Source organism: Xenopus laevis, chromosome 2S (genome assembly GCF_017654675.1).
Source record: "Xenopus laevis strain J_2021 chromosome 2S, Xenopus_laevis_v10.1, whole genome shotgun sequence".
Lineage (NCBI taxonomy): Eukaryota > Metazoa > Chordata > Amphibia > Anura > Pipidae > Xenopus > Xenopus laevis.
The window spans coordinates 73641146-73655959 of NC_054374.1; the positions used below are offsets into that span (position 1 = coordinate 73641146).

At 38.7% G+C, this 14814-nt stretch overlaps 1 long non-coding RNA gene across 1 annotated transcript; it reads left to right on the plus strand.

Annotated features, from left to right (window-relative positions):
• The first annotated feature begins 1474 nt into the window (after positions 1-1474).
• LOC108709557 lies at positions 1475-14446 on the plus strand. Its single transcript, XR_001934654.2, has 3 exons — positions 1475-2870; positions 9072-9267; positions 13755-14446. It is a non-coding gene; the product is annotated as an uncharacterized LOC108709557 (long non-coding RNA).
• Positions 14447-14814: the final 368 nt, after the last annotated feature.

The window sequence follows — 14814 nt, forward strand, 5'->3', positions numbered from 1 at the left end:
AGGTGTTGCCATCTGTAATTACCCCATGTTGCTCATGGGGGGGGGGCTATCTTCAGCGCTTCGGTAATCAGTAAGAGGGGCTAAGGGTTTTTTAGCATTGGGTTTTGGTCACTTTTTATGCAAGGCAGTACTTTTTGCTTTAGTAGCCACAGAATGACACTGCCTGGAGTTTGACCACTTATCTACAAAAACCCCTAGATCCTGCTCAATTAATAAAACCCCTAACATGCTGCCATTTTGGGAAAAGCCTTGCATTTATTATCATTGAACCACATTTTCCATCTTGCTGGCCAGAGTTCCAATTACAGTGGAACCTCAATTTTACATCCCCTGATTTTAAGTTTTCCCTCATTTTCCATTGTTTTGTGGTCCCACCTATATATTCTGCATTATACATTTCCCTGTTTTCAAATTTTCTTGGATTTTACATTTTTTTTCCCTGTAAAATGGGGATTCTACTGTAAGTCAAATCACTGCAACGTGGCAACATTCTGCCTGGCATTTACAAAAATTAGAAATCATGCTTTTCATACCCACCTCTGGGTCATTAGTATACAAGTTAAAAAGCAAAGGATCAAGGGCAGAGTCCTTTGGTACTACACAAACACTGATCCAATTAGAAAATGTTCATTTACCAATACTCTTTGTAATCTATCCTTTAGCCAGTTCTCTATACAAATACTATGTGCCAGACCAATATTCTTTAATTTAACCAATGAGCTTATGTATGAAAAGTTTTAGCAAAGTCCAAGTAGATTGCATCCACTGCCATCCAAGAGTCCCTTTTTGGAATGCTAACAAATACCAGGCTTATGTTCCACAGACAGGGCAGGACACACACAGGGAGCATAGGGCAGTAGGATACGCACAAGGAATTTAGAGCAGGTAAAGTACGGCGCACACACCAGGAGCATAGGGCAGGCAGAGTATGGAATTTGAGGGAACATAGCTGCAGAAGAAATGTAAAATATAAAAAGGTGAGTTATTAAAACTATGTATAAATATGTAAGGGGGCCATGAAAAGAATCATTTATTTACCAATAGTTCCCTCCAGTAGACAACAAGGGCATCCACTAAGATTTTAAAAAGCAGCTTCCATCTTAATGAATAAAAGTTAACATAAAGGAGAAGGAAAGCTACGGAGGCATTTTATTGCCAATAGATTAGCTTCAATAGTGCAAGCTAGAATGGTATATTTATTCTGTAGAATGTTTTGCCATACCTGAGTAAAAAGCTCTAAAGCTCTCTGTTTGTTTAGGATAGGAGCTGCTGTATTAATGTGGTGTGACATCACTTCCTGCCTGAGTCTTTCTCTACTCTGGGCTCAGATTACAGTAGGGGGGGGGGGAAGAGGAGCAAACTGAGCATGCTCTTGCCCAGGGCAATGAGGTTTAAGCTGAAGGCAGGAAGTCTGATACAGAAGCCCATGAGTACACAATAGAAGGACAGAAATGCAGTGTTTCTTTTGACAGGGGACTCAAAGCAGCACTACTTTGGGGGTTTACTGGTATATTTAGATGGACCTTTCTGATCAGGCTTATTTAGTTTTTACTTTTCCTTCTCCTTTAAAGGTGAACCACCCCTTTAACATTTGTAGAAAAAACAAACGATCTTTGGTCACAAGGAGATCGTTATTGTAATTTGTATGGTCACCTTAAAGGGAACCAGTCACCTTATGAAATAATTCCAAATTCTATTTTATGATGTTAGTCAAGCTAAATAAAAAATTATTTAAATAAAATTATTTAAATCTTGTTGTTTTTTTTTCTTGGAATTCACATTCGCAGCAAGTAAGGAGCAGCTATTTTTTTTTTAACACTGTTATTAAGGCATGCCGAAATATTGTTTATCTGGCAGAATGGGGCACATAATGCCCATGCTCTGGCTACACAATTAGATGTTTAGGAGGGAGAATGTGGGGAGTGCAATGACATCTAGGAAGTGCAGAATGGGAAGTAATTTCCTGCTGCCTCTATGCCTAAGGCATAGAGTTTCACAGGTATGGATGTTTTAATAAAAAAAGAATTTGGTTTTCATGTTTAATTTAAAAAGGACATTTATTAGACAGATTTTTATGTCTTATGTCCCCTTTAAGAAACGACATTTGGAAGTTGGGGATTTTATATGCAATATGTAATGTCCAACTGCTGTAGATGATAATCAATATAAAGATCTCACATCCTGGGATTCTTGGTGAAGGAGAATACAATGGGACTCATTTATCAACACTGGGCAAATTTGCCCATGGGCAGTTACCTATAGCAACCAATTAGCGATAAGCTTTTTAAAGCCAGCTGCGAGTAGAACAATGAATGCAGCAATCTGGTTGCCATGGGTTACTGTCCATGGGCAAATTTGCACAGTGTTTATAAATGACCCCCAATGACTTTTTCAACAAGAAATGTAGTAATGCACACAACATAAACTCGTTTACAGCAATTAAATAGATATATTGATAGATCAAAGGAAAATAAACTGCAGTGAAGGTATTTATGTATCCACATGAGATCTGATTATATATACAAAATATTTTTTGTTACATCTATAGCTAGTTATGTATTGTGATGTGAGCAAGCAGGTGCTTAACCTGGACTTGTAAATATTTCAAAGCCTGAATAATTCATGAATGTATTCATCTTATATACGCCAAAGAGCTGGCTGTGAAAGCTGCTTGCAATGAAGAAACGACCTGTATCAAAACAGGCTACACATCACCCAAGTAAGGACGGGTGCAGGAGAGAGACGGTCAACCTTTCAGTGTCCTCCAGTAAATGCATAGCAACTCTTCCTAATGTACAATCAGCACAACAGGACATGATGGGAAAAATCAAGAGACCACAGACTGATGCTCTTACTAGCAAACTACACAGGTGTGTTTTATTTAAATATTCTCTATGTGACATTGTATGTAATATAACAGCATCTTGCACCCTTTTTCAGGTGTTTTTCGGTCTACAGTTCCCAGTGTCTTTTACCCTACAATGGCTAAAAGCTGCAGTAAACAACTAAGTTCTAAGCATGATATCCCTAATTTAAAGGGGTTGTTCACCTTCAAACACTTTTTTTCAGTTTGTTCACCATAAAGACTTTTCCTTACTTTCTATTTGAGATTGTTTTTCTAATACTGCAGTGTAAAATGTATTTTTTTCACCTGCTAAAGCAGCTCTGGGGTAGGTCACCGACTCTGTAACTGTAAATTGATACAGTTAGTTGATACATCTTTTATCTTTGTCCCTGCTGAGTGAAAATACCTGAGTTTCATTAAAGGCAGCTGTTAGAATTGATACAGTTGTTGTGATACATGTATCAGCTCATGTAGCCACTAAAAGTATCCAATTGTAAAAGTTCAGAATTTGCACCTGAATTACTGAGCTGCGACACTAAAATACCAGAGACAGTGACATAACACTTTAATCTTCGATTTTGGGAAAAATGATAAAAAAAAATGGAAAGCAATTGAATAAAGTCTTTATTTTTGGTCAACAATCTGAAAACAACTGGTCTGAAAAAAGTGTTTGGAAGGTGAACAACCCCTTTAAAATAACTCATAGTAATTAGTAATTTTAGTATCGTAATCATTATATATATATATATATATATATATATATATATATATATATATATATATATATATATATATATAATTTTTTTTTTTTTTAAATAAAATCTGAGACAATGTTATGGCATTTGAGGTTGAGTCCTTCAAAATACTAGTTGAGTCTTATTGGTGTAACTAGAGGTTACAGGGCCCCTATAATTAAGAGAACCTATTTCACATCATATTGAAACTGTGCCTCAGTCAGGATCACAGTGTGGTAGAGTTGGTGTATTTTGTAGGAATTTTCACTACAGTCTTCCCATGCTTCTCTGAATAATTGAGGGAATTGCCAACGTTGACCTCTATAATTATTTAACATTGTAAGAATATATTGCCAAAGTAAACTACAGAATGCCTTCTAATGGCCAGAGATGCATGTTCACAAATGCCATTTTGTTTCAGATTTGACAGATTGAAAAACAAAGGGCTGAAATAAAAACAAATGTCTGGTCATAACCTTGGGCTACCGCATGTGCCAGTAAATAAAGCAGCTCTATAATGCTAAATAGCATCATCTCCCCAACTCTACACAGCCATGTACAATAAATCATATATTGGTGAACTTGGGGAGATGGATTTTCTTCTGGGTTGTTGAACATCAGGGTTTAATAACCCATTGCTACAATCAGTTTTTCATGCTGTGCTTCAATTGTCTTTTAAAGAGCCACTGCTGTTTTACAACACTAAAGGTGCAGTCCAATAAATCTAAAATTTAGCAGCTATGTATCTCAGACATGACAAAGGCAAAAGAAGGGCTGCAGCAGAATCTTTGACTTAAAGTCAACTTGAACTCGACTCCAGCGACAGAGACAGACAAGATTTGGTGAGATTTAGTCGCCCGGCGATAATTTGCCTCTTCTTCGGGCGACTAATCTTCCTGAACTGCCTCCCCGCGGGCTTGAATCAAAACTACCGGCGGGATGGCACTTCGTTTTCCGAAGTCACCCGAAGTTGCCTCATGAGGAAACTTCGGTGATTTGTGCCATCCCGCTAATGATTTAGATTCTAGCAGACGGAGAAAGGAACAATGGGGATTAGCACACAGGAAGTTTAAAAAAACTATTCTATCTCCTGCACATCCCCAGTGTTTCTGAACCAATGTGGGTGTGGTTGGGCAGCATGCCACCCCCTAAAATCCTGCCGCTCTCGGCCTTGGTGGCCTATCCACAAATCCGGGACTGAATCTAATTGCTGATTGGATGCTATGGGCAACATCACAGGTAATGTTTGTTTCCAGTGTTAAATATAAATATGCCCCATGGTTTCTGAGACATGTTTAGTAAGTGCATTTGCAGTGGTGTAACTAGATGTAACCGGGCTTCAAGGGGCCCCTCTACATCCTGGGCCCCTGTGTACTTGCCATTCAATGCGCTAACTTTGCGGCTTTAGCGCATTAAAACTGACTATAGTTTACACAATGGGACTGTACCCACAGTTATTGTGTCCAGTGATGTTGCCATGGATACAACCCCTGTGCTGTGCAGCCGCAGTTCTGTGAGTGCATATAACCACACCATGTGCATGGAAAATATCCTTACAGATGACCCCACAGAATACAGCATCGAAGGGGAGGAGACAAAAAAAAAAAATATGCAAGAAATTGCAAAATCTTTATTTGTGTCAGATAAAATCAGTTTGGATAAGGTTTTCAGAAATCAATAAACTTCTATTCTCCAGTTTTGTTGAAGAGCAGAAGGGAATAATTGCCATTTTGCAGTTCTGCTCTTACAAGCACCTTCTGGCTCTTTCTGCTTCAGAAAGTGATGTTCAATTATAGAAAACAGCTGAGCAGCAACAGACTGCATGTTCCACTAAAACAGTGTATTAACATAGAAATGGTGGGGTTGATACAAATATGGCAGATTAAATTATTTTAGAAATGCTCACAGGTGCAGTACAACTACAAAGAACTTAAAGACAAGACAACCGCCAGTCATGTTTAAGCTTTAAGCCCTCCACTGACATACTGTACATAAATGCAGTCATCCTAAATATCTCAGTTTTAGGATCCCTATAAACACTTTACCAGGGGTCCATGGGCCTTTTTCCCTAACCCCCTGAGGAATATATTGTGTAGGCAAGCTTTTGGGAAATCCAGTCTACTCTCCCTCCTGTTGAAATCATGTAACCAGCTGCAGGAATATGCCAATCCAGTTTGTGGTGATGCCAGTTTTGCTAATCCAGCAACAGAGATACATTTATAGGCACATAAAAAGAAAAAAGTCATATCCAGAAGAATCATAAACTACTGTAAATATTATTTAATGATGGAAAATTTGAGTAGAACGTCATTCCAGGACAAAGTATGCCATATCATACCCCTTGTTTTAATCAGCTGAAAAAGCTATACAACATTTTAAAGATCCACCCACCATAACCCCTTAAAAGGCTAATGCCATGCTTTACTATGTATTGAAAGCTGCATTGGTGACAGTGCTCTGCAAATATATTATTTCTGATACTTGTATGATTTGAAAAGTGGATTGCATCTATTAAAGCGAAATACACACACATTTTTATTTGTTTTATGAGCGGCAAATGGTGGAAGTAGCAGTGCCTGATGGAAGACTGGGCTCTTATCTTAAATGCATTGAGAGCACTTAAAGGGATACTGTCATGGGAAAAAATTTTTTTTTCAAAATGAATCAGTTAATAGTGCTACTCCAGCAGAATTCTGCACTGAAATCCATTTCTCAAAAGAGCAAACAGATTTTTTTATATTTAATTTTGAAATCTGACATGGGGCTAGACATATTGTCAATTTCCCAGCTGCCTCAAGTCATGTGACTTGTGCTCTGATAAACTTCAATCACTCTTTACTGCTGTACTGCAAGTTGGAGTGATATCACCCCCCTCCCTTTCCCCCCCAGCAGCCAAACAAAAGAACAATGGGAAGGTAACCAGATAACAGCTCCCTAACACAAGATAACAGCTGCCTGGTAGATCTAAGAACAACACTCAATAGTAAAAACCCATGTCCCACTGAGACACATTCAGTTACATTGAGAAGGAAAAACAGCAGCCTGCCAGAAAGCATTTCTCTCCTAAAGTGCAGGCACAAGTCACATGACCAGGGGCAGCTGGGAAATTGACAAAATGTCTAGCCCCGTGTCAGATTTCAAAATTGAATATAAAAAATCTGTTCGCTCTTTTGAGAAATGGATTTCCGTGCAGAATTCTGCTGGAGCAGCACTATTAACTGATTCATTTTGAAAAAACGTTTTTTTCCCATGACAGTATCCCTTTAAATGTGCAGTTTGATTCAGTGTGTGCGAAGGAAATTGTTTTGAAAGTCTTAAATTATAGCACATATTTGTTGCATATGCACTTAAGCCTCAAACTCAATAAATGTTCACAGTAATAATAATAACACGGTGTCTGGGTTTAGATGGCCTGAACCTGAGAGTGACAACCAGGAAACCTGATAGAACTAGGTCACTAAATGCACTGTATGGAGCAACTTCATCCACCTGAAGAGGGATGTAATGAAGTATCATACATATCTATAAGTAAAAACCACCTGGGAACTAATACTCATGAACAAAACTGCCTGTATTTGAACAGCAATCCATTCAGTGGTTTGGGCTGAACTGTTTTTAAATTAGTCTGAATAAACAGTGAGGTTAAGTGAAGTTTCTGAAAAATCGGTAAAAGTTGCCCTTTTTTCACTCTTTTCTCATTGGGGCACATTTATTAAAGAGCAAATTGTGGGTTTTTGGGGGAAAATTTGCAGCAAATTTGACAATTAACTAAAAGGCGACTAAGACAATTCGCTAGCAAAAAAACCTCAGCGATAGAGAACTTTCACGCCGTTATCTTTTTCCCCAGGTGAACCTGACAAAAATCCAGTAATTTATCAAAGTGAAAAAGTTACCCTTTTCTCCAAAGTGTACTTTGCCAGGTTCACGCTGGCAAACTTCCCTTTCCATGCTGATTTTCTCCATGGAGAAAAGACTAGAGAATTTTCCGCACTACTATTGTCAGGGCCACCATTAGAAACCACTGGGCCCTGTACAACAAAATTTTCTGGCCCTCGCTGACCCCAGATCCCACACCACAGTTGAAAGACCACACAGACATTAGCACTAAAAACTGTAAACTACCCCACACAAGTTCTAAAAAGCCATTGATGGTGAGGGGCCCCCCTTATAAGTTAAAAAAAAATTGGTGGTCAGGGCCCCCCTACAAGTTAAAAAAAAAAAAATTGGTGACAGGGCTCCCCTATAAGTTAAAAAAAAAACATTGGTGCTAGGGCCCCCCATAAAAGTTTTTTTAAAAAAAACTGGCGCAAGGGCCCCCCATTTAAAAAAATCATTGGTGGTCAGAGCCCCCCTTACATGTTAAAAAGAAACATTAGGGGCCCATAGAATATTTAAAAGAAAACATTGGTGGCAGGGGCCCTATAGAATATTAAAAATAATATATTGTTGGCCAGGGGTTTAATAAAATAAAAAAAAAACACATTGGTGTTCAGTAGAACTGAACTCATGGCTTCAGGACTTCAAATTTGACTCCTTTCATAGCTTCGGGTGTTTTTGTGGCTTCAGGACTTAAACTGTGGCTCCTTTCGTAGCTTTGGGTCTTTTTGCGGCTTTGGGACGTCAACTTCGGCTCCTTTCAAGGCATCGGGTCTTTTTGCGGCTTTGGGACTTCGGCAGTTTGGTACTTCGGCAGGTGTGGCACGGCTTTGGTGCTGTCAAGGGGGGCCTGGATATTTTGTGAAGGGCAGCACAGCCAGAGACCTGGGCCTGGTACAAGTGTACCCCCTGTGCCCCCCTAATGACGGCCCTGACTATTGTATGGGGAAATATACTGGCAGATTTTCGCAGAGAATTAACGCCAGGAGAAAATTCACCAAATTTCTCTTTAAAAGTGAACTTACGATTTTTTTTTAGTAAACATGGAAATGAGTTGTGAAAATACACCTGGCGAAGTGAGATAAACTTTGCTGAAGTTAGGTGAAGAGAAAATTTGCAAATTAGTAAATTTGCCCCTTGGTAAATGTGCACTCACTGCAACCTTTTGCTTAGCAAAGGAACTTTAGCTTAGGCATAGTATCAGACTTATTATGTGCCGATACCAAAATCTATGAATAACCTGAAAATTTCAAATTTATTGTAACTGCACTCTGCATTAAGTAAGGTCAGATACAATAATAAAGAAGTTTTTCTGATTCAGACACCAATGTTCAATTCCTTATGGCTGCAGATTCAGGTGTATGTGTCACACCTTGGGATACGATAGCAGCAGCTCCAGGCAGTATTTTTAAGCTGCAATGTGTTTATTTAGCAGTGTAGGCACACTACATGTTTCGGTCATAGCCCTTTATCAAGTGTAACAGAAACAAGGATTGTGGGTATTAAATACCTTCATATGGAACAAACAACCTCCCCCAATTAAAGTGATAGCGTGGAGTAAGTGAATATAATATAGCAAAAATATTATTAATAACACAGCTATTTTTCCTTAAAAGAAAAGAAAATTCTTAGTCCATTAAGTCCATTCTATACAATGGTGAATCCTTCCAGGTGAAAAAGACCAGCAGCAGTGAAGATGACTATGGCACAAACTCCTTTTTTAGGAGCTACTCCAGCCAGCGGAGGCAAGAGAGACTACAATAAACCACTGCCCAGAGAGCTATACCCATGAAGGGAAAGAAGCCAAAGGAGGTAAATAACTTGGTTGTGAATTTTTCCTCCATTACTTTGTCGGACACTGAGACTGCTGTTATTAGTAAGGGCTTGGGGTTTGTGCCACAATACAAAGTAGATTTGTATTGTGGCAGATTTTTTCAAATTTACTAGACTGTTAAAATTGAAAATGCACTTTAAGGATAATATCTCCCTACCTAAGAAGCTGTCAAAAAAGAGCAAATTTACTCCAGATGTAACTAATGACAGTCTTACAACGTTTGTAAATGTGGTTAACTCTGAGGTTAATAAAATACAGTCTAAGGGGTTAAGAAATAACTAACCTAATCTTACTAAAAAAGAGAAAGAAGCACAATGGAAATAATAATATTAATAATATTGAATAAAACATTTCAGTTGTCTCATAGGGGAGCAATCAGGTTATGTCGCTATAGTAACTAGTTAGTATGTATTGGAATCAAGTTTTGCATATTGGTTTTTAGAAAAAGAGATGATTACTTTTAACTGTGTTTTTGCTATACATTGGGGCTTGTGGAATATGGAAGAATGTGAACAGTTAAATATTCAGGTATGCATGTTTAGGCATGTCATACATGCTGTGCCTAAGCACTTCCATATGTTATCCTTCTATCCTTCCACCCTCTAACTGCAGAGTGCATCCTTGTTCCATTCATCCTCCACTCTTGAAACATCTGTGGCAAGTACATGTTATAAGGGAAATATCACTAAAATGAAAATTTTATATTAAATTAAATACAATCAAAAATTCTGTACTGTTTCTGAAATAATCAAGTTTATCTTCACTATCCCTCTCTCAGCATCGGTTTCTCTTCATTCTGTCTTCATGCAGCAGTGGGTGTCAGATAATCACTGATAGTTAGATCCAATATATCTTATAGGGGAGCTCCTTTTGCCTAGCAGATGAAAAAATCACACTATTAAAATCACCAGAAATCCTGTCTCTCAACATGCAGAATTTGTACAGAAGGCATTTATTTTGTTGTTGTTTTATTGGAATCAGTTATTTTGAGTGAGTTCTAATTCATCTGCTAGGAAAGGAAGCCCCCCTATAAGATATATTGGATCTAACTGTCTAAAGCTGGCCATTGATGTACAGATTTTTAAAAGATACAATCGTTATCGTGAGACCACGATTATCTCGAAATGATCATTTAAATGTACGATGTGTCCATCAACTAAAAAGACCATTTCAAGCAATATTGCCAGCAAAACTGAAGAGTAGCTGCCTGCTTGGCCCTGCAGACATAGATAGATTGCACTGGGACCCATAAAGATTTTTTAACCTGGCCGATCAATTTTCTGACAGATGTCGGACGAAAAATCATAAAATGTACGATCGTTCGAATCCCACTAACTTTCATGATAATTTGACGGATTGGTTGGACTTCGCTAGAATCGGTCGTTCGGCAAAGAAAAATCTTTGCGTCTATGAGGACCTTAACTGTCTAACTGATTATCTGACACCCAAATGCTGCATGAAGAGAAACAGATGCTGAGAGGGATAGTGAAGGTAAATGTGATTATTTCAGAAACAATGCAATTTTTTTTAATTGATTGTATTTAGAAAGTTTCCTACTTCAGTATGAGGAAGCTTATATTAAATTTTTATTTTCGTAATAGTTCCCCTGTAAGGTTTTTGCATACCTCCCAACTGTCCCATTTTTCACGGGACAGTCCAGATTTTAACAGCTCAACCCGCAATCCCGGATTGTTACTGAAATGTTCTGACTTTTTCTTTAATCTCCTGAACTGAACAGCCAGAAAAAGATACAATGGGCAGATTTAAAGGGCGAAGTGGCCAGTGCTAGCGACAATTTGGCAGAAATCCTATCTGCAGGGACATTACCAATTCACTAACAGGCATAGAGGACAATACGCCAGCTAACGAGACCGTTGCTAGCGTTCGGTCGCACCCTATCGCCAGACGACTTTTCGTAACTCCACAAATTCGCTAAGGTGCGGATTTTACTGAATGTTACCTCTTTAACCAGAGTTTACTTCACCACCTCAGACCAGGCAAACTGAGTCAGTGACATCATATCCTGTATGCCGGAAATGCGTTAAAAGTTGTAAAAAAAGCTGGCGACTTTTAAAGAAGTTTGTTAACATTATTTTCCCAGACATTTGAGGGGCATGGCACATTTGTTTTAGGGTGGGCTAGTGTATAGGGCATCAGATCTATTCTGTTTTTATTATGGTTCCTTGGACATTTGTGTAAAAGTGGCCACTTCAAGTATTTGCACCAACATTACTAATAAAGACGTCCCTACGACTTTAATGTACCTGCGCTTTTCAAATTGACCTAAGCGTAAGAGTGCTAGTGAAGTTTTGCTAGGCAGAAATGAACGCTAGTTAAAAATTTGCTATGAAATGCTCACACTGTCGATGTAACGCTAGAGAAAAGTCACCAGCGTTAGGCTGCCGAGACGCAACTTCGCATTTTACTGAATTAGCATCGTGGCAACACATTTGCACCTTGCGAAGTGGCGAGGAGTGTGGCAATGCGGTCTCTGGCAAAAATTAGCACTTTAGTGAATTTGCCCCAATGTTTCTAAAACTAAATTCGCTTTTTGCAGATAGCCCAGAATATGTGGCAGATGCAATTAGATACATTAGTTACAATTTGAGATAAGCAGAAAAGAAACAATTGTAACAATTTAAAATGAGCAGCTCTTTTGGGGAAAGTGTGACATGCAGCTTAAAGGGCAATTCACCTTCACTAGCAAAACTGCAATAAAAAATAAAAACCACAGAAATGTGTTCAAATGTCATAACCTGCCAAATTTTGTAAAAAGAACATGGTAATTGGGGGGGTGTGGCCACAAAATGTTCTGCATTGCAAATCTTTTTATTACTCTTTCTGTTTCCAAAATGTTGGGAGGTACAGTTTTAGGTCTGCTTTAATCATTTATGTTACTTAAAGGGAAACTATTGCAAAAACAAAAAATTATATGTTTATGAAATAAGGATCTTTCTAAAATAAAGCAATTCAGATTCTGTACAGTGTATGCAAAAATCAAGATCATCTTTAGTTTTCCCTGTCTCTCTACATTTTCTCATCATACAGGAGTCAGAATTTAATTGACAACAAACCAAAAGAAAGTGATCACTAATATATTGTCTGTGAAGGAGACCACATGTCAATCATGTATTACAACTGTCAGTTAAACGCTGAATCCTGCACAAAGAGAGTGCCTGAAGTTGGTCGACTCCATGCAACACTGAGGTGCCGCAGAAACAGTGGTTATACTGTAGGTGTGCCCCTACCTTGCACTTCATTCAGATGCTCTGTGCAAAGAGTTGCATACCCCTCAGAACAAGTGCTCAGTAGATGATCACTGAGGGGTGTGCTCTTGCACTGTGCCCAGGGTTTCCTAAATGACCCCTATGGCAATTCGTATTCGTACGATTTTCGTACTATTTTCGGACTATTTGTGTGGGGAGTCCCGACATTTTTCGTCCCATGGAGATCGGTCGTTTGGTCGATCTGACTGGTTAAAAGATTTCTGTTGGCTGCCGATAATATCTCTGCGTGTATTGCCATTTGTACGATTTTCAGCGGGAGACTGTCACCAGCTTTGGTCGGACATAACTTTCGTACAATTGCTGTCAGGGGCAGAACATCGGCTGATCTGTTCTTTTCTACTTTATTTGATCTGAATGGTTAGTGGCAGGTCGGGAGATGGGGAAGTCCAATCATTCCAGGATTCGAGTGATCGAATCTTTGCATCTATGGCCAGCTTTAGGGCTAGTCCACACGGGGAGATAGCGACGCGTTTGCGGTCGCGGCGACAAAGCGCCGCGACCGGCGCAGGCGACAGTTTTGTATGGGCGCCTATGTAAAAACGCCTGTGCTAACCACACGAGGCGATGCGCTTTTCAACAGTCGCCTGAAAATGCCTCGCCAGGCATTTTCAGGAAAAGTAAATAAATAATTAAAGCCAATAAGAAATATGTTTTCAAAACATGCAAAAACATAGTTTAAAAAAGGACATCAAGTTAATTAGAACCAAGCTATAGTTACTGTATATTTATATATAATACACAAAAGCCATGAATATCTTGAAAATTATATCCTTATAAACGGTGATGTCATCAGTTATAAATGGTGAGTTCTGATGTCATTTCTGTCACATGACTCACTGAAACTTGTGTATTATAATAAATAAAGTACCCCCAGTTGCAAAATATGAGGATATTAGAAGTTACCTCGGAGTTCCATGACCTCTATAAAAACACACTCGTCCTTCGGCTTCGTGTTTTTTTATGGTCATGAAACTCCTCTGTAACGTATAATATTCTTTTATTTTACAAGAGGGGGTACTTTATTCACTGTATATTTTTCTGTAGTACAGCGATAATGGAATAATGTTTATTAGGAACATAGTGCCTTCGCCTGTGTTGGTTTGGCATGATATACAGCAGTATTTGCCATGTGCTAAGTTAATGGGAGTGTAAATTTTGTTTTTTATACTCTAATATAGGTACAGATCTGTTGGATTGGGTCATAACTGAACATGGACTCAGCCCTCCCTGCATGGAAGCAGTTTGTCCGCTTCTCTTCATAAAAAAAGTATCCTTATGGCACCCAGCGGACATGTGACATACTTTCACTTCTGCAAACCCAACAGGCCTGAATTACGAAGAGACTGCACTGGAAGAAGGGCACAATGGCCTCATCAAGACTTGTCCAAGGAGGAGCTGGCATCCAGTTTTCATGAAGGACATCATCACCTTGTGGTTCATGGTGTCTCATGTAGACAGACAAACCAGAAATTACCCCAGGCAGCTGAGAGAATGCAGCTTTATGTCTACTACCAGCAGACAGGCAGAGATACAGCAAAGTTTAAGCGTGAGGAAGAAGAATCCAGTTGTCAGTTCAGCTCTCTTAGGCTGCAAGAGGATGAAGGTCGTGGGCCAGCCTAATCAGACCTGAAATAACTGTAATTTTACAGAATAAAAGAAATTTGTAAGAAAGAAACTTTCCCATATATATATATATATATATATATTCAGCAAGGAAGATCCGCACTCTCAGGTCTTAAGTAAAAATGTAAAAAATTTTTATTGTTACATACGAGACTGACGTTTCGGCCTCCTCCGAGGCCTTTCTCAAAGTGTCCAATCAATTACAAGAAAGCCTTATATACAAGTGTTGGCGGGAGAATAGACAAATTGAGGCTGACGTATTAACATCATCACACAAAGTGCGACTCCGATTTACATATCACTCTAAATTACATAAGCCAGGGAAGGAGCTTCAGAGCAGGCCTGTCATCTTATCTCTTACTTTTGATACATTTTTTGCAACACAGTTTATTGTTATAACACGGAGCAGGAAATGACATATTAATGTTACAAAACATAGTTGCATAGTATCGTGGTTTTAGAAGATGAATGCATATAATGTTTTAATGTAGAGATTATGAATAGTTGTAATGGAAGCAAGTTATGCATTTTTATGTTTTTAATGAGTCTTATGTAATTTAGAGTGATATGTAAATCGGAGTCGCACTTTGTGTGATGATGTTAATACGTCAGCCT